The sequence below is a fragment of the Rattus norvegicus genome, chromosome 7 (genome assembly GCF_021556685.1).
Source record: "Rattus norvegicus strain SHRSP/BbbUtx chromosome 7, alternate assembly SHRSP_T2T, whole genome shotgun sequence".
Classification (NCBI taxonomy): domain Eukaryota; kingdom Metazoa; phylum Chordata; class Mammalia; order Rodentia; family Muridae; genus Rattus; species Rattus norvegicus.
This window is the reverse complement of record NC_141540.1, coordinates 46,439,674-46,460,000: the sequence shown is the minus strand read 5'-3', so window position 1 is coordinate 46,460,000 and position 20,327 is coordinate 46,439,674. Positions and strand designations below refer to the sequence as shown.

The window sequence follows — 20,327 nt, the reverse complement described above, 5'->3', positions numbered from 1 at the left end:
AGACCCACAAGCTTTCTCCTCAGGCCTCTGCTGAATCAGTACCTGAAGTCTATTCAAATTATCAGAAGGAAGACAATGACTAGTTCATGCTGTAATGATGGACAAATTATGTCTACCACATGTCTCAACAAAAGCTTATGTATTTTCTAATTGATTGTTAGCTGGTACATGAAAATAGAAAAGAGAAGAGTTATTTGAATTAATGCCAACTGCAACAGTCTCAGAATGAATGGAGGATGTGTGGTGGTACAAATATTCTGAACATTCTATAGATAGCCATTTGCCAGATTTCACCTTCATTATTAACTTCCATCTGGCTCCATCCTCAATGATAGTCCATAAGATTTAATATGCTAATTATAATTCCTATATATAACGTGCATTTATCTCATTAAGATTTCTATACCTCTTAGGTTATCTTAAATTTGAACTTTTCTTTCTAAAAGAGATGAAAATACTCTTGGTAATACTTCTTAATTATATAATAGTTTGAATTATTCTTTGAGGAGTAACACTGTGTACAGAGAGCTGAAGAGAGGAGAGCAGTAAAGACCACAGGAGAGTGACTGATATAATTCTATACACTAGAAGAGGCATTTGGTATTGAGTTGAGAGTGCTTCCCCATCTTCTCATTATTTCCCCTTATACTAGAGATTTTCTTTTGCAATTTTCTGTGGAGCATCCTTGAAAGAACCACATTAGCCACTCACAGACATGCATATCCATATTATCTACATGTTGAGATAAAGCTGTTTTAAGAAATACTAAACCAATCCTGAGATTCCACCTCACACCAGACAGAATGGCTAAGATCAAAAGCTCAGGTGACAACAGATACTGGCAAGGATGTGGAGAAATAGGAATACTCCTCCATTGTTGGTGGGATTGTAGGCTGGTCCAACTACTCTGGGTATGGGTATACATATGGGTATACACTCACTGATAAGTGGATATTAGCATGTACAATTCACAGACCATATGAAGATAAAAAAGAAGGAATGCCAAAATTTGGATGCATCAGTCCTTTTAGAAGGGGAACAAAATACTCACAGGAGGAAATATAGGGACAATGAATGGAGCAGAGATTGAAGGATAGGCTACCAGAGACTTCCCCACTTGTGCATCCATCCCATATGCAGCCACCAATCCCAGTCACTATTGCTGATGCCAAGAAGTGTTTCCTGACACAGGAACCCAATATGGATGTCTCCTGAGAGGCTCTGCTGGAGCCTTACTCATACAGATTAAGATGCTTGCAGCCAGCCATCAGACTGAGCATAGGAACCACAATGGAGGACTTAGAGAAAGTACTGAAGAAACTGAAGGGGTTTGCAACCTCAGAGGAAGAACAACGATATCAACCAAACAGATCCCCAGAGCTCCCAGGGAATAAACCATGAACTGAGAATTACACATTGGGGGACCCATGACTCCAGCCTCATATGTAGCAGAGCATGGCACTGTCCGGCATCAATAGGAGGAGAAGTCCTTGGTCCTGTGAAGGCTCTTTCCCCTAGTACAGGGGGATGCCAGGGTGTTAAGGTAGGAGTGGGTGGGTGAGAGGGGAGTATCCTCATAGAAGCAGTGGGAGGGAGGGTTGGAGAATGGGGAACCAGGAAAGGTAATAACACTTGAAATGTAAATACATAAACTACCCAATAAAGAAATTATTAAAAAATTAAAAAAAACAGAAATACATAACCTAAAATAGCATTGACCATGATTTCTGAACCATATAAGGCTCAACTGTTGAAACGAAAATGGCTAAGGAAATAGACTTTGGAATGCAGGACCGCATTGAGAAATATCTTAGGGTCTGAAATAACAAAGCCTATCGTAACTATTATTCAAACAGCAATGTTTACCTTAAACCACTTTATTAAGGTTTTAGATAATACCTTGTATTTTAATTACACAATAGAAATCAGAGGTAAATTTTGAATGGAATAAGTAAGGATGTGTGTTTGCGTTGATTGATGTTAGTTGATGGTTGAGAGCTTTCTCCAGAATGACCATATTTCTGGTCATTTCTTAGGCTTATATATATAAAATGTATTCTGGGCTCTATTGAAGTGCTAGAACAATGAATGATACAGGTCAACTTTGTTTACCTCACAGGGAGGTGCTGACCTACTTTCCCATCATGGACACCACTATATTTAAATTCAGCTAGAAAATCTAACAAAATTTCATAAAAACAACGGAAGGACCTCAGGTCCATGTGGAACTTAAAGAGAAGAACCCAAGTATTCATGCAATAGCACGTGCTTATGAAATATAAATAAGACTGGAAACCTGGCACTTTCTATTCAAAAGTGTCCCTCCAAAAATTATTCTTCTATTCCATTTTAATTGTGTTTAAATGAGCAAAACTAAAACAGCATTTTAACATTACATAGTTTATAAATCATTTCTCCAGTTAGAAAAATTATTAAAGTAGTAATGTTTATACAAAAACTAAGGTCAGTACTTCTGAGATTCCACGTTCGTAGCGTTTTGTTCATTAACTATTGTCTAATCAAACTAACTTTATATGTATATACATTCTCTATATAACATTCTGAGGAAAGATCCCTTAAACTTTTATGTAGTGTAGTAGAAAGAAACAGCGATATTATTAACTACAATACTGTCATGTATCATATGTTACTATAAAATATTGAAATGAAGATAAACAATTTTTCACCTTCTCACTAAACTATATCTCAATACATTTCAGCACAATTTTCACTGTTGTCATTAATGTAATTAAAATAATCTTGCCACAGCTTGGATGCTCTTATAGTGCATTGATTAAATATAAAACACAAGATCTAACTCCTAGCTCCCTTATATAGAATGATAGGCCACTGTTTAATCTCTTGTTGCCTCAATTCCTTGCTCTATGAATTGATGAAAGCAATTATTACCATGAAAATCTGCTGATTCAGATTCTCATAAGGAAAAAAGTGATCTTTTAATTTTTACTCTTTTGGGGTGTGTTGGAGAGACGCAAGCTCTTTTGAATTTCTGTATAACATCAAAAGTCATTTTAACACTGAAACATATCATTGTCCTTTTAAAATGGAAAGAGACTATGTCATAAGGTAATTGAAACTTAGCTGTGAAATGTAATAATTTTTGTCGGAAGAAAGAGATTGAAGTTTTATTCAAGATTAAAAGCAGTGTTGGCTTTTGCAAAATAATAGAAATAAATGATAATTAAAAATAATAGTAGTAGTAGTAGTAATACAATGTTAAATGTACATTGAAGACTATCCTTTGGTCATGTTTTAAGGGCCTCAATCAAAGACACATTTCTAAATTCCTCAGTTGAGATTCATAACTGAAACAGACTGAATTGTCATAGTTTTAGAATACAGACCAACTTCACAGAATCTTTAGTGCTGTTTTCCTGAAGCCTCTTTCCCTGGTTCCGAGATTCTTCCTTTCTAAGCAGGGTTTTTCAATTAATTTTATCAGTGTGTTTGTCGCTTTAGCACCTTCTGATAGTAAAGACACTAGTCCTACTGGAGAAGAACCTACTTTGTAATTGTTTCTTTAAAGATCTTACCTCCAAATCTGTGGGTTTTCATATTTGTATCTAAGCAAATAGAATTCCTCCCGTAACATTTACTATCTATCCACACACAGTAAGTAAAAACTCACTGGTATTAACCACTGATGAAGACATGCCTGATAAAAAAGCTTTTGTATCTTCTTAGCAATTTATTTGCTCTTATTCACAAACTGATAGACCCAAAAATCTGTTTTCCTATGAAGAGTTGGTAGAGTTATTTCACATCTTATAGGATTTATTCACTTTATTTTTAAATGATTTAATTTCTTTGAAAAAATGAACAGCGTTCTGCTATGTATGTACCGTATTTCCTTGAACTTTCATTATTTGTGAACACCTCGCTTGCCTGCAAAGCATGCCTCGAAAACAAAATTCATCAACAACAAGAAAGGTTTACTGAAGGAAAATTTACCTTGAGGTATAGGTGACCAGGTTAATCTGGTTCAAAATTCTGTTTGTATCACAGATGTTGAGCTAAGCTATCTGAGCATCTACCTGGAATTGGCAGAAACAGAGGGAATAATTTTATGAGACTCCAGACCCTATTGGAAAGCAGCCAATAAGTTAAAACAATAAAAGCCTAGGGCACACCTCAAACTGACCATGTGATTAACCATGATAACCATGAGCATTTAAGTACTTGCTGGAACAGCACTTTAGAAAAACATTCTACAAGGGCTGGAGAGATGGCTCAGTGGTTAAGACCCCGATTGCTCTTCCAGAGTCCTGAGTTCAATTCCTAGCAACCACATGGTAGCTCACAATCATCTGTAAAGAGATCTGATGCCCTCTTCTGGTGTACCTGAAGACAGCTACAGTGTACTTATATATAATAAATGAATAAATCTTTAAAAAAAAAAGAAAGAAAAACATTCTGCAACCTATCATTATTAATTTAACATCACTCTATATGGCTATTTATCTACAAACCGATGTTCATAGATATTGAAACAAACTAGAGAACTAAATTGAAATTAGAGTATGATATTAACAACCATCTTTTTTTTTGGGGGGGGGAATACAGATTTTTTTTAAAAGAAAAGGTGCAAGAAACATATACAGGCAAACAAAGCACACAGAAATGAAATCAAAATCAGAAACCATAATATATAAACAAAGACTAATGAGACAAAATAAATGCTCAAACAAAGCAATAGAAGACAAAGGTCTACAACAATACTATTGTCCATCTACAGCTTGACATTGGGACTATCATTAAATGTGGTTAATATACACAATGAGACTCCGTTATGTAAAACTAAGTTACAGATGTCAGTTGGAGATAGCATCTTGGTCCAGTTTTCCCTCTCAGCACTGAAACTGTTTGGCTTGAACCTATTCAGTCTCAGGACATGCTGACACAGAGTCTGGTATTTCTTATGTTCATCAGTTCTAATTTGTCTGGAGAAACTGCTCTACCTCCTTTTGCACAAAGTTCCCCAAACCCTGAGGGAAGGAATTTGATGCAGACATCCCATTTAGAACTGTGTATTCCAAAATCTCTCACCCTTGCACATAGTCCAATCCACTGGAAGAAGTTTCTCTGATGATGATTAAGTGAGGCACTGAACACAGTATGGCACAGTGTTATTAGAATTCATTTTATTTGTATGTTCCTTTAGCAGAATAATAATACTTGGTTTTCCCCAAGTATATAGCCTATCCAATCTAGGGCTTTCAAACTGTTGTCATTTTCTTTCTGTAACTTTTTTCAGTAATTAGTTTACATTGCATCCTGACCAAACTTTTCTCCCTCTTCTCTTCCCAATCCCTGCCTCTTCCTATCTCCCTCTTCCTTTCTCCTCAGAGAAGGAGAAAACTCCCACACAAATGCTGTTTTTTGAGAAAATCAAAAAGATGAATAAACCCTTAGCCAAACTTACTAAGGGTCACAGTGGAAGTATCCAAATTAACAAATCAGAAATGAGAAGGGAGACATAACAACTGAAACTGAGGAAATAAAACAAAACAAAACAGAGTATCAGATCCTGCTACAGAAACCTATATTCAACAAAACTGGAAAATTTAGATGAAATGGATGATTTTCTTGACACTTACCATGTCCCGAAGTTATATAAACTACAGGTGACTGAAGGGACATGGTCAACAGCTCCCTGCACCCAAATCCTGTGGGAGGGAGAGCTAAACCTTCAGAGTGGCAGATACACCTGGGAAGCCAAAACACTACACTCTGCCCACATTTCTGACTCCAGAGGAAAACACCTAGCACCATCTGGGACCTGGTGCACAGGGGCCCAGGAATAGGCAGGGCAGGCCCTTCTGGTTGCCGCCCGCAGGGAGAGCTCAAAAGCAGCTCCTCAGGAGCAACTTCAGCTGCAGGACCAGAGGTAAGACCAACTTTTTTGTTCCAAGTGACCTGCCTGGTGGACTCAGGACACAGGCCCACAGGAACAGCTGAAGACCAATAGACAGGAAAGAATACACGCCTGAAAACAGAACACTCTGTTCCCATAACTTGCTGAAAGAAAAGAGGAAAACATATCTAAGGAACTCCTGACACACAGGCCTATAGGACTGTCTAGCCACTGTCAGAAATAGCAGAACAATGTAAAACCAGAGACAAACTGATGGCAAGAGGCAAGCGCAGGAACACAAGCAACAGAAACAAAGACTATATGGCATCATCAGAGCCCAATTCTCCCACCAAAGCAAACACTGAATATCCAAACACACCAAAAAAGCAAGATCTTGATTTTAAATCACATCTGATCATGATGCTGGAGGACTTCAAGAAAGACATAAAGAACTCCCTTAGAGAAATGCAGGAAAACATAAATAAACAAGTAGAAGTCTATAGAGAGGAATCACAAAAATCCCTGAAAGAATTACAGGAAAACACAATCAAACAAGTGAAGGAATTAAAAATGGAAATAGAAGCAATAAATAAAGCACAAAGGGAGACAACCCTGGATATAGAAAATTAAAGGAAGAGACAAGAAGCCTTAGATACAAGCATCACTAACAGAATACAAGAGATAAAAGACAGAATCTCAGGAACAGAAGATTCCACAGAAATCATCGACACAACTGTCAAAAATAATGTAAAACGGAAAAAGCTACTGGTCCAAAACATACAGGAAATCCAGGACTCAATAAGAAGATCAAACCTAAGGATAATAGTTATAGAAGAGAGTGAAGACTCCCAGCTCAAAGGACCAGTAAATATCTTCAACAAAATCATAGAAGAAAACTTCCCTAACCTAAAGAAAGAGATGCCCATAAACATACAAGAAGCCTACAGAATTCCAAATAGACTGGGCCAGAAAAGAAACTCCTCCCATCAAATAATAGTCAAAACACCAAATGCACAAAACAAAGAAAGAATATTAAAAGAAGTAAGAGAAGGGGTTGGGAATTTAGGTCAGCGGTAGAGCGCTTGCCTAGCAAGTGCAAGGCCCTGGGTTCGATCCCCAGCTCAAAAAAAAAAAAAAAAAAAAAAAGAAAGGAAAATAAGTAAGAGAAGATCAAGTAACATATAAAGGCAAACCTATCAGAATTATACCAGACTTCTCACCAGAGACTATGAAAGCCAGACGATCCTGGACAGATGTCATACAGACCCTAAGAAAACAAAAATGCCAGCTTAGGTTACTGTATCCAGCAAAACTCTCAATTAATATAGATGGAGAAACCAAGATATTCCATGACAAAACCAAATTTACACAATATCTTTCTACTAATCCCGCCCTACAAATGATAATAAATGGTAAAGCCCAACATAAGGAGGCAAGTTACACCCTAGAAAGCAAGAAACTAATGTCTTGGCAACAAAACAAAGAGAAGAAAAGCACACAAACATAATCTCAGATCCAAATACCAATATAACAGGAAGCAACAATCACTATTCCTTAATATCTCTCAACATCAATGGACTCAATCCCCCCCCCAAAAAGACATAGATTAAAAATTGGATACATGATGAGGATCCTGAATTCTGCCTACAGGAAACACACCTCAGAGACAAAGACAGACACTGCCTCAGCATGAAAGGCTAGAAAACAACTTTCCAAGCAAATGGTCGGAAGAAGCAAGCTGTAGTAGCCATTCTAATATTGAATAAAATCGATTTTCAACCAAAAGTCATCAAAAAAGATAAGGAAGGACACTTCACATTCATCAAAGGAAAAATCCACCAAGATGAACTCTCAATCCTAAATATCTATGCTCCAAATACAAGGGCACCTACATACATAAAAGAAACCTCACTAAAGCTCAAAGCACACATTGCACCTCACACAATAATAGTGTGAGATTTCAACACCCCACTCTCATCAATGGACAGATCCTGGAAACAGAAATTAAATAGAGACATAGACTAAGAGAAGTCATGAACCAAATAGGGGTTAGGGGGATGTTAGCCTGGAAACTGGGGAAAAGAATAACAATTAAAATGTAAATAAGAAATACCCAAGTCAATAAAGATGAAAAAAAAGTACAGGTGAACTATATAAAAGAATATCATGTACCAAAATTAAATCAAGAATAGGTAAACTCTCTAAAGACTCCCATAACCCCTAAGGAAATAGAAGCAGTCATTAAAATCCTCCCAGTGGGGAAAAAAAAGCCCAGGACCAGATGGTTTTAGTGCAAAATTCTATCAGACCTTCAAAGAAATGTAATACCTACATTCCTTAAAATACTCCATAAAATAGAAACAGAAGGAACACTAATTCATTCTATGAAGCTATAGTTACTCTAATACTTAAAACACACAAAGACAACAAGGAAAGAAAACTTCAGACCAATGTCTCTTATGAATATCGATGCAAAAATACTCAATAAAACTCTCACAGACAGAATCCATGAACTCATTAAAACCCTCATTGCCCTCATCAGTTAGGTTTCAGCTCAGGAATGCAAGGATGGCTCAATAGGTGAGAAACCATTAGCATAATATACTATATAAAAAAAATTCAAAGAAAAAAATCACATGATCATTTCATTAGATGCTGAAAAAGCATTTGACAAAATGCAACAGCCCTTTGTGTTAAAAGTATTGGAGAAATCAGGAATTTAAGGCTCATTCCTAAGCATAAGAAAGGCAACATACAGCAAACAGACAGCTAATAACATAATAAATATAGAAAATCTTGAAGTAATTCCACTAAAATCAGGGGCCAGATAAGACTTCCCATCTCTCCCTATCTATTCAATTTGGTAATAGAAATTCTAGCTATAGCAAAAAGACAACAAAAGGAGATCAACGGGATACAAATTGAGACAGAAGAAGTCATGGTATGACTATTTGTGGGTGATATATTATACATAAACAACCCCCCCAAATTGATCAGAGAACTTTTACAGATGATAAACAACTTCAGCAAATTGTCTAGATATAAATTAAACTCAACAAATCAGTAGCCTTCTTTAAACAAATGATAAACAGGCTGAGAAAGAAAATAGGAAAACAACACCCTTCCCAATAATCATGAGTAATATAAAATACCATAACACTAACCACACAACAGAAAGATCTGTATGACAAGAATTTCAAGTCTCTGAAGAAAGAAATTGAAAAAGAACCCAGAAGACACAAATATGCTCACGCTCATGGATTGGTAGAATTAACATAGTAAAATTTGCCATTTTACCAAAAGTACTCTATAGGTTCAACAGAATCCCCATCAAAATTCTAGCACAATTGTTCACACACAGAGAAAGAGCAATTCTCAATTTCATATAGAAAAAAAACCCAAAAAATCAAAAAAAAATACAGGATAGAAAAATATTCTCAGCAATAGAAGAACTTCCTGGGGAATCACCAACCTTGACCTCAAGCTATATTACAGAGTTAAAGTGAGAAAAACAGCATGACATTGGTACTGAGCAGACAGGCTGAACAATGGAATGAAATAGAAGAACCAGAACTAAACTCACACACTTATGGATACTTCACTTTTGACAAAGAAGTAAAAAAACATACAATGGAACAAAAGAAAGCATCTTCAATAAATGGTGCTGGTCTAACTTGCAGCCTGTATGCCGAAAAATGAAAATAGATCTATACTTATCTCCTTTCATAAGCCTTGAGTCCACATGGATCAAGGGCTTCAACATAAAACCACATACTTTGAATCGATTAGAAGAGAAAGTGGGAAAGAGCCTCTTACTCATTGCTATAGAGAAATTTTTCCCTTATTTTGTCTTTTTTGTTTGTTTGTTTGTTATTTTGTCTTTTTTTTTTTCTGGAGCAGAGGACTGAACCCAGGGCCTTGCGATCATAAGCAAGCACTCTACCATTGAGCTAAATCTCCAACCCCAAGGAAAAATTTCCTAAATAGAACTCCAATGTCTCAGGCACTAAGGTCAACAATTGGTAAATGGGACCTCATGAAACTGGAAAGCTTCTGTGAGGAAAAAGACACAGTCAATAGGACATATTGGCAACCTACAGAAAGGGGAAAAAAATCTTTTCTAACCCCATATCCCAGAGAAGGCTAATATCCAATATATATGAAGAACTCAAGAAGCTAACATCCCCAAATCCAAATAACTCAGTTAAAATGGGGTACAGAGTTAAAGAGAGAATTTAAAAAGCAGAATCTCAAATGACCAAGAGGCACTTAAAGAAATGTTCAAAGTTCAAAGTATTCATCAGGGAAGTGCAAATGAAAATGATCCTGAGATTCCACAAAGAGAATGGCTAACATCAAAAACTCAAGTGACAGCACATGCTGTGGAGGATGTGGAGAGAGAGGAACACTCCTCCATTGATGGTGGGAGTGCAAACTTGTACAACCACTCTGGAGCTCAATTTGGCAGTTCCTCAGAACATTGGATATGGCTCTACCTGAAGATCCAGCTATACCACTCCTGGGCATATACCCAAAAGATGCCCTACCATACTACAGGGACATGTTGTCTATGATGTTCATGGCAGCCTTATTTGTAATAACCTAAAGCTGAAAACTACCCAGATGTCCTTCAACCAAAGACTAGATACAGAAAATGTGGTTCCTTTAAACAATGGAGTACTATTTAGTTAAGTACATCATTAATTCTGTAGACAAATGGATGGAGCTAGAAGATATCATCCTGTATGAGGTAACCCAGGCCCAGAAGGACATGTATCGTATATACTCACCAATAAGTGGATATTAGCAAAAAGGAAAGAATGCTCATTATACAATTCACAGATCTTAAGAAGTTTAACAAGCAGAACCACCTTCAATCCCACTTAGAAGGCATAAGAAAATATTCATGGAAGGCAGAGATCAGTAAGAACCTGGGTGGGATAAGGGAGGGGAAAGGGCAAACAGGATCATGTATGAAAGTCAGCACAGGAGAAAAACCCGGAGGGGCAGAAGAATGAAGAAGGGAAATCTGAAGTCTTGGAGGGTGGGAGGTGAGTAACCCTCTAGAGAGCACCAAAAACCTTGGAGGTGAAAGATTCTCAGGACTAAATGGGTGTGATCTTAGAGGAAATACCCAAGAGTGGGGAAAGGAAGTTCAAAAAGTCCACCTCCAGTAGATAGGGCCTCCAGTGGAGGGACATGTAACCAACAGACAGACAAAATTTCTGACCCATAATTGCTCCTCTCTAAAAAAAAAAATGCAGAGACAAAAATGAAGAAGAGACTGAGGGAAAAGAGGTTCAGTGATTGGCCCAAATTGGCATCTATCTCAAGGTGAATATCCAAGGCCTTACACTATTACTGATGCCATGTTGTGCTTAGAGACAGGAGCCTAGCATGACTATCCTCTGAGAGGCCCTTCCAGCAGCTGAGTGTGACAGATACAAATACTAGCACTCAACAATTGGACTGAAGTCTGAGACTCCTTTGATTGAAGTAGTTGAAGGATTGAAGAAAATGAAGGAGAGGGACACCCCATGAGAAGACCAGCAGTCTCAAATAACCTGGATACCGGGAATCTCCCAGACACTGAACCACCAACCATGCAGCATACAAGGGCTGGTTGGAGGCCCAGGGTACATATAAAGCAGAGGACTTCCAGGTCTGACCTGGAGAGAAGTGAAGCCTCAGGGATAGTGGAAGTCTGTGGGGTGGGAGAATCCTCTTGAAGATAGGGGAGAGGAAAAATAGGATGAACAACTGTGGGAGGGGGACTGAGACAGCAACAGTTGGATAGTAAATAAATAAAATAAAAAACTAATGGAGTAGAGCGCTTACCTAGGAAGCGCAAGGCCCTGGGTTCGGTCCCCAGCTCCGAAAAAAAGAACCAAAAAAAAAAAAAAACTAATGGAAATTTTTAAATTTGAGAATCAGGAAGAAATAATGCACAAATTTCAAGGATTTTTAGAGGAGTGAGGTCACATGTGTATATTGTTTTGTGATGAATGAACCTGGAGGCATTTTCAGATAAAGTTAGTACTGGCAATGGGAACATAAAAGATCTGAATACTAGAATGAAACAATATTGCCAGTATGTCCAAGCTTCAGAAGAGTTAGAATATAGTATAAACTTCTTGATTCTTATGCTTCCAAGTAATTATCTGTTGCTTGGGCTACACAATTTCAATAGCAGGCAGTCTTCTATTTTACATCCTTACATAACAGGATATTAAGTAAATTTTCTATGTATGCTGAGTATCTAAGATACTTGAGAAAATCAGACACACATGTTTTCCGTAGCTCTGAGACCCAAGTGAAGGCAAATCTACCCTGGATATTGTTTTGTGAAGAGTTAAAGTCATAGTCATGACCAGCATCTACCTCAACCTTTACACTTGAAAATGCTACTCTTATTAAAACAAATGAAACTGAGAACTTGATTCACAGTATGGGAGACTGTCATTTGGACAAAACAGCAGTCTGCAGAATAGGAAAAGATTTCTAACCATTACACATCTAATAGAGAATTAATATCCAAAATATATAGTTAAAATATCTAGATATCCAAAAATCCCAATTTTAAAATGGGATTGAGATATAAACAACAAATTCTCTAAGGATGAAATTCAAATGTGAAATAATGAAGGATATGTTCAACAAAATTCACCATCAGAAAAATGCAAATCAATATTACTTTGCCACTTCACCTTACATTCTTCAGAGTGGCTAAGATTAAAAAACAAACAAACAAACAACAAAAAACCCCAAACTAAAATTGGGGGTGGAACTACAAATTCATTGAGATACTATGGAAAGTTGCATGGAATTTTCTCAGGAATGTTGGTATCAATGAACTTCCTCAGGAATATTGGTATCAATGAACTTCCTCAGGAATGTTGGTATCAATGAACCTCAAGATGCAGCTATACCACTCTTGGGCACATACACAAACTTCATATCATCCTACAATAGAGCTATTTCCTTAACCATGTTCCCTGCAGTGCTATTCATAATAAATAAAATTTGGAAATGATCTAGAAGTCACTCAACAAATGAATGGGTTAAAAAACAAGCAAAAGCAACCAAACAAACAACAATGAAAAAAAAAAAAAAAACAGCCAGCAGTACAAAATGGCACATTACTCAGCTGATAAAGCAAATTGATATAATGGCACTTGCCAGTGAATGGATAGCACAGGAAGTAGTCGCTCTGAGTGAAGGATTTCAGATCCAGAAAGACAAATATGGTATGCCCTTATGTGTGGATATTAGCTCTTAAGGCAATTATAACCAAGCTATACTTCATAGAAACACAGAGGTTAATTATAGAATAAAGGATGAGAGTGAACAGACAGATCATGCTAGGAAGGGAAAATAGACGTTATGAATGGATATGGGAGTGTCTAGAATAGGAGGATTAAGTGAAGAGGAATGAAAGACTCTTAAATTTAAGGGTTATTTAAGGAGTAGTATGGAAACAATATAGTAGAAACTTGCTAAAATATACACATACATTGAAGTAATCTAAATATATTCAAATAATGTAGGAGACGGAAACTCAGAAAAATGTCTCTTGTCATCAAGTAAAACTATCAATAATAAAGGGGTATCAAGGAATTCCTCAATTAACCCAGGATGCTGGTGAGACTTTAGGATGTTCTCCAGCGAGGCTAATCTGACAGCAATGCTCCACTGTTAGAGACGTGACCACTGAACCCAGTGAAGATGGAGAAATCTGACGTTTCTTACATAGAGCATTTTTACCCTTATGTCCTACTGTATTTAGTGCATGAAGAATTACTGTATACTACCAAAAAAAAAACCCACAAATGCCAAAACAGAGAAAAATCCTTTGATTTTTAGTGGTGTCCTCCCTGAAAGATATGCTAAAGCAATGATGGCACCATATTTATGGGAGTAACCAACCAATGTACGATTTGATTAGGCCTACTTCATTAGATGTACCCCATACTCAGCATTACTTGGGTGACCGACAACTCCTGAATAGATAGCCCAGAAATCTAAAACCAAACACTACTACTATAAGAATAAACAAACAAATAAGTAGCAAGAAAATGACATGTAATCACATTCTGCTATACTCATTGTTTAGTAACTTGCACAGCTATCAACAGAGAAACTTCCAACTAAAACAGGAGAGCAAACAGAGAGACCCATACCTAGACATTATAAAAAGAGTTTGTGATCTTGAAACACTCAATTTTAAATGGAATGTGTCTATTACATTTCTTCCTTCAGGGCCCAGGACATCTTATGGTAGAGGAGGCAGAAAGAGTCCAAGAGCCAGAGGGAAGGGAAGACACCAATGGAAGATCAATAGATAAAATCTGATATGTACTCACAGAGACTGGGGAAGCATATATTTGACTTACATTCATTCATATAAGGTCCTCTGATTAAAAATTATGGCTTCTAGTCTAGTGTTTCTATGAGATTTCTGAATGTGTGCAGGTGGTTCTCTGATTTCTGATGTGTTAGTTCTGTTTTATCCTATTGTATATTTATTGTTTTTTGAATTATCAGTTAGAAGCCTGTTTTCTAATAAAGGACAGAAAGGTGCTCTATCCAGATTGGGGTGAAGGTGTGGAGAAATTCAGAAGTGTAGAATGAGGGGAATCTATAATTACTACTTGATATTTTTTGATGTGAACACTCTTATTTAATTTACTTGTATTTATTTCATGTATTTGTTCCCTGAGGGGAGGTTTTGCATCCTTCAATTGCTCTAAGTCAGAATGTGAGGACATCTCCGGAGTAGAGCTACTTGCAAAAGAGAATACAAATAAAATGGTTACAAGAGAAAAATCTAATGAGCAAGAGGATTTATCATCTTGTCCTCTGTTGTTATGTCCTTTGGGAGGAGGTACAAGAGAAATGAGACACAGTTATGGCTGCTTTCCTTGATAAGTTACAACTGATAATTTAGCTGTTTGATACCCATATAGAAAGTGCCTGCTAGTTTCTAAACTAAACAATTTCTAATTTTATATTGGCATGTGCTATATTTTGGCACATCTGTAAGTCCTGTAATACCAATAGACAAACCACTGTTAATATTTAATTTCTTACATAAGATAGTTATACTAGTACAAACACAAACCAACACACACGTATTATTGACAACGGGGAAAGTCAAAGTAACTTCCGTGAGATCGTAAATGTCCCTTACTTAAAAGGCTGTGAAAAAATTGCCTTGGAGATGGGTACCATTCATCAGGTATAGATTATGATAGAAGTTTTTTTGATACTTGAATATGTGAACTCCACAAACTAATTCTTAAAGCTAAATATCATTATTGCATATACCTCACTGAGACCAGAGGAATATAGAGATCAAGGAACTTAGACAAACTTCCTTACTATATCTGATGATATTAGTTTTATCCTCAACCCAATCTTCCGTTCCTCATGTTCCTTTCACATTACAGGGTAAAGTTAGAAGAGGAGGTGAAATGGACCAGATCATCTGCACATGTCCACCAGAAAGATGAATGCAAGTCACTGACAAAATATTAGACATTCTATACATTATATGTACATAAAAGATCACCAAATAGACAGTTTAATATTCCCTTTTCTTTGATCCAATTAGAGGCTGTGAAATATTAATAAACCTTTTGATTTAGGACAGAATATTATTACATGTTTTCCTACTACATGTTGCTCGGAAGCAGCAAACCCATCACAAGTACTCAATAAACATTATTTAGTAGCAAATAATAAAATGAAATTACAGTCATATATCTTGCAATGAACTCACCATAAGATGAAACAAAATAACTTTTAGTGCTAGAACAAGAAGTTGAGCCAATTTAAATATCTGTGTAAGTAAATGCATCTTGTGGGAGGCAGAAGGTGCTGGCATGCTTGTAGTAAGAAAGGTGAACATGAGGTCAGGGTGATAAGAATATTAATTTTAATTTTTGTTTTGTTTTCAAATGTGTTTGATCCATATAATGTTCTAAAGTGAATTAATAACATTGTTTAGCTACTATTATATCTTCCCAGTGCTCAATGTTGACAAAATGACCTTTATTATATATTGGTACTTTCCAACAAATAAAATGTGCTACTTAAATAACTCTCCAAATGCTCGTTATGACAGAAGTTGAAAAATTTAGGAGAGTCATTGGTTAAGATAAAATGGGCACACATTGTACTGTAACATTCATAAGCAGTTGGCTTGGAAAACTCTGAGTTACGGAAGCAATTGGGCACTTTAAAAAATCTTCTTTCGTAGATTTAAAGTGGAGATTTCCATCATTGGTGAAAAAAAGCAAGACTGCAAGCGAGCGGAGTAAGAGGTTCCACAAAAGAGAACAGCATGCCAAGTGGAGGTATCCATGGGCGAACCTCAATTTTAACTCCTGTTCTTCATTTCCACTAGAGGTTTGGGGAAGAAAGTACCTAAAAGTGGAGTTTGGGGCTTCTTTTCTCATTATACTTTTTGATATTTTCCCCCCTTTGAGTCCCTGTGAGCATAAGGGGGCTTCTCTGAAAGTCACTGTCTTTCTGACTCCTCTCTCCCTCTCTCCCTCCCTCTCTCCCTCCCTCTCTCCCTCCCTCTCTCCCTCCCTCTCTCCCCCCCTCTCTCTCTCTCCCTCTTCTTCCCCCTCCCTCTCTCCCTCTGTCTCTGTCTGTCTGTCTGTCTGTCTCTCTCTCTCTCTCTGTCTCATTTTTCTAATACTTTAATACTTTCTCCAATGTTACTAACTCCTCTTGCAAAGCCCAGCTACCACTTCCTCTTCTGAGTCCATGACTAACCCAGGATGTGTACGTAAACTCCGTGTTCCAGTCCAAATAGAGCAGCTGGAATCCTATACCTCAGAGTACATAAACCTGCAATTACATTGAGGTTCATAGTCATTTTTCATCATGGAAAAGTACCAGCAGCACTGTGGCTTTCACTGAGCACATTGACACCGTCAAGAGATGTTAGAATGCATCGAACACTCCTAACACGGCAGTTTCAAAAAAAAATGTCCTCTTGCCTTCTAAAGTCTCTGATGATTGTTCTGACCCCACCTACATATACAACCTTAACTTTCAATAAACAGACTGAGAGAAGTCATCTTTCCTTTTGCAATAGATCATCATAAAATAAGCTTCACTTCACGTAAGTCAAAGCTGTGCCCTCCCTTTTCAATAACTCAGCTATTGTTCAGAACTTTGTCAGCTTTTAATATTTTACTTTACTAGATGCCTTTCCCACTTAAGGGGCAGCCTGAACATTCTTATATACTAAAAACTTACATAATTTTTACAATATATTTGGATAACAGCATAGTAGAAAATCTTAATAAATTTCCCCGAAACACACAAATATTGATCAACAACACAAAGTGTTCCTTTACCATGTTCTCAGAAATACTTCTACTAGAGTTTGTCTAAATTAAAAAAATCCAAAATTCATATATCTGCATAAAGAGCCATGAAAAACAGCATATGATGGAAAGTATTTGCTAAGACAGAGAAAAAATGACTGTTCCAAAATACACAGGCTTGAGCAAGTTTTCAAAGTATGTATTTCCCCCTCATTATTGGCTGCAGCTACAAAAGGAAAATCCTCCGGAGAATTAATATGAACTTATTATAATGCAGCCTGCAGCACGGTTTTGTTTTGGTTTTGCTTGTTTTGTGCTGACACAGCAATTTAAAGTCTACATTCTCGTCTTCAGTAAAGGAATCCTATTATTTCCCATACAAACATGCAGCAATAAAGTGCCACTACCCAGTCAATACTGACTCCTTAACATCTTTCTCTATTCGCAGGTTTGGATTCCCAGCTCATTAGCTTATTACTTGATAAATAGGAGAGGGTAATGAATTGAGAAAATAACTACGTACCTTCAGAGAAAACCTGCCCGATAACAATAATCCATTAGGAGCCTGGCAATATCCTCTGATCTATTGCCCGCAAAGCTACGACTGGATGGAGAGTTTTCATTCCCTGGGCTCAGCTCTCCAGAAGAAAACCAGCACAATTTAAATATTTCTTGGAATGTGACAGCTCTCTAGATCCCCGGTTGCGTTCTGTTCCCCAGGGATGGCAATCTGCTGTTCCTGTGTGCACAGAGCAGTGAAGATGAATTGAAAACGCTTGAGATAAATTAGGAATGGCTAAGTTAAAACTGTCTCTGCTCCAGACTCTCTCATCTGCAGTCTGCAAGCCTGTTTTTCTGTGAAAAAGCTAGATGGCAGGCTGCCTCAGTAAGTTCTTAAGCGACAGAGAGCATTTTCAATGAAGAAAAATTCTCCCATTATCTAAGCTAATGTGACTGCTGCTAAATCTAGTATTTTAAAGTGTCTAGTGGCATGGAATTTATTTGCCCTATTTCTTTCCTTCAAACTACAGTCTAGAATCTATACCTTAAAATATATACAGCTTTATGGGGCAGAAGCAAAGTTTTAGTTAAAATAAATTCTCTCTTTTTTCTTTTTTCTATTTTAAAATCATTTATCTATCAGAAAATTACTCATTCGTTTCTAAGCAATTCATTATATTTTCTAACACAGAGACAGTTTTGTTTTACATTTTAGCATATAATCATGAAAAATGGCATTTTAAGTGGCGATCCCTTAAATGGATTTAGGTCCACAACGAAGTATATAGTTCTCCAATGTCACTCAACATTTAAAAGGCACGTGAAAAAAGAGAGGACTATCTAATGCTAACAAGTAATTAAAGAAGTAAATGTTGCCCCTTGGTGCAGAGCCCTAATCATCTCATTTGTTGAATAATATTTTGTATTTGAGCCATGCAATAGAGTTTTGGTGTATTAACATCAAGAGAAGCACTAATGCATTTTTTAAATGCCCAGATCCTTGTCTTAGATTTGGAATATGAGGAAGAATGTAATTTGTATTACATTCTAATGTAATTTGTATTACATTGTGATGTAAGGCATTGAAACTTATGAGAGTATGTGCACTTTGAAAAAATGTCCAGTGTCTATGAAACTAATCTTCTACTTGCTGTGTTTTCTACTGTGCCAATGACATGTCTAATGTTTAATACTTGAATTATGATGTTGAAGCAATATCTCGGTTCCATGATAGGAATGAGTTTACATTTGTTTGAGAAAACAAATATACATTTATCTGGAAACCAAGAAAACTATGTCACATCAGAATCTTGCTTTTTACTCTCTCTACCATGGAATCATAGTTAATCTTTCCAGAGGATGGTGTGCATACTGGAGACAAAACATGAGACTTGGATTCTGCCAAGTCCTACTCATCAGGAACTCTTAGACAAGAAGGCATCACTGTATATTTGTACACCAAGCTATGAAAACAATAAGAATAATGTTGGGTTGTTAAGGTTTGGTCCCTTGCACATAACCCACCATGTGCTGATTATTATCTGCTTTAAATATCTCTCATCTTTTTTCCACTTCATTCCAACCTTCCTAACATCCACACATCTAACCCAATTTAATAGCCAAAAAGCGTTTATTTGATCTGTTCTGAGTTTCTTTTTTGATCATATTTTAAACTTGTAGTTTAATATTCTAAGTATACAAAAGGGTCTGCTATTCTAGATTATAATCTGTGTATTCATTATTACCAGGAGAATGATGCTCCCCGTCTTTATAATGATCTCACTGCCATATGAAGTAATTCCCGTTCTTATCAGAAGTCACCAAACAGAAAGCACAGTAGTGAAACATTACAGGTTTTACCTATGCCTTCCATGTATTGGTCTTCTGCCAGTAGCTTTGTCCAAGAACAGGCGATTCTGGAGAAATGACAGATATTTAGATCAATACAATTGAACAGTAAGCAAATAAATAAAGTATTACCAAATCAGACATGTAACTAACTTAGAATGCTTGCCTAGCCTGTACAATGTCTTGGAGTCAACCCCTAGGACCATAAATAAATACATACATCTTGTCAAGTGCATACTTCATTGTCAAAGGGGTTTTACAAAAGGCACAAACAATAATCCCTGAGTAAAGAGCATGCTTCAAGAAAGGATGCTGGTAGAATGGGACATTGATATGCAATAGAATAAAGTCAGACACCCACGTTACTAGAAAGGATCTAATGTCAGCCAAATCAAACTGTATTAAAATCAAAATACTGTTTATTAAGGGATACAGTATAGTGGAAAATAATTCACAGAACTGAAAACAATATTTGCCAAAATGAATGTAATGAACACTTGGAATGAAGGGATATATAAATACAGTGAACACTTGGAATGAATACATAGTGTCTAGTTGGGTGGGTGTTGAGCTTTCCATGGGATGTCCATACTATGTTTCTCAAGGCTCAAGGAACATCCCAGAAGAAGATACAGGACTGTATGTGATGTATAGCTGTGCAGTGAAGTACTATCTTCTGAGCGTAGCATGTCTGCTGCACTCATGGACTCACAGCTGTGCTAGCTGCCAGTTCAGGTAGGAACAAAACCAAGTCTCTT

General features: G+C 36.8%; 1 protein-coding gene across 5 annotated transcripts in view; it reads right to left on the bottom strand.

The window, feature by feature from the left end:
• Nucleotides 1-18,065, bottom strand: part of Mgat4c (MGAT4 family, member C) — a 760,784-nt gene extending 742,719 nt beyond the window's left edge. For 3 of the 5 annotated variants that reach the window (XM_087556315.1, XM_087556314.1, XM_087556312.1), the window contains exon 1: nt 17,744-18,055. The gene's annotated coding sequence lies outside the window, so the exon portion shown is untranslated. 5 annotated transcript variants of the gene reach the window in all.
• Between the last annotated feature and the right edge of the window lie 2,262 nt (nt 18,066-20,327).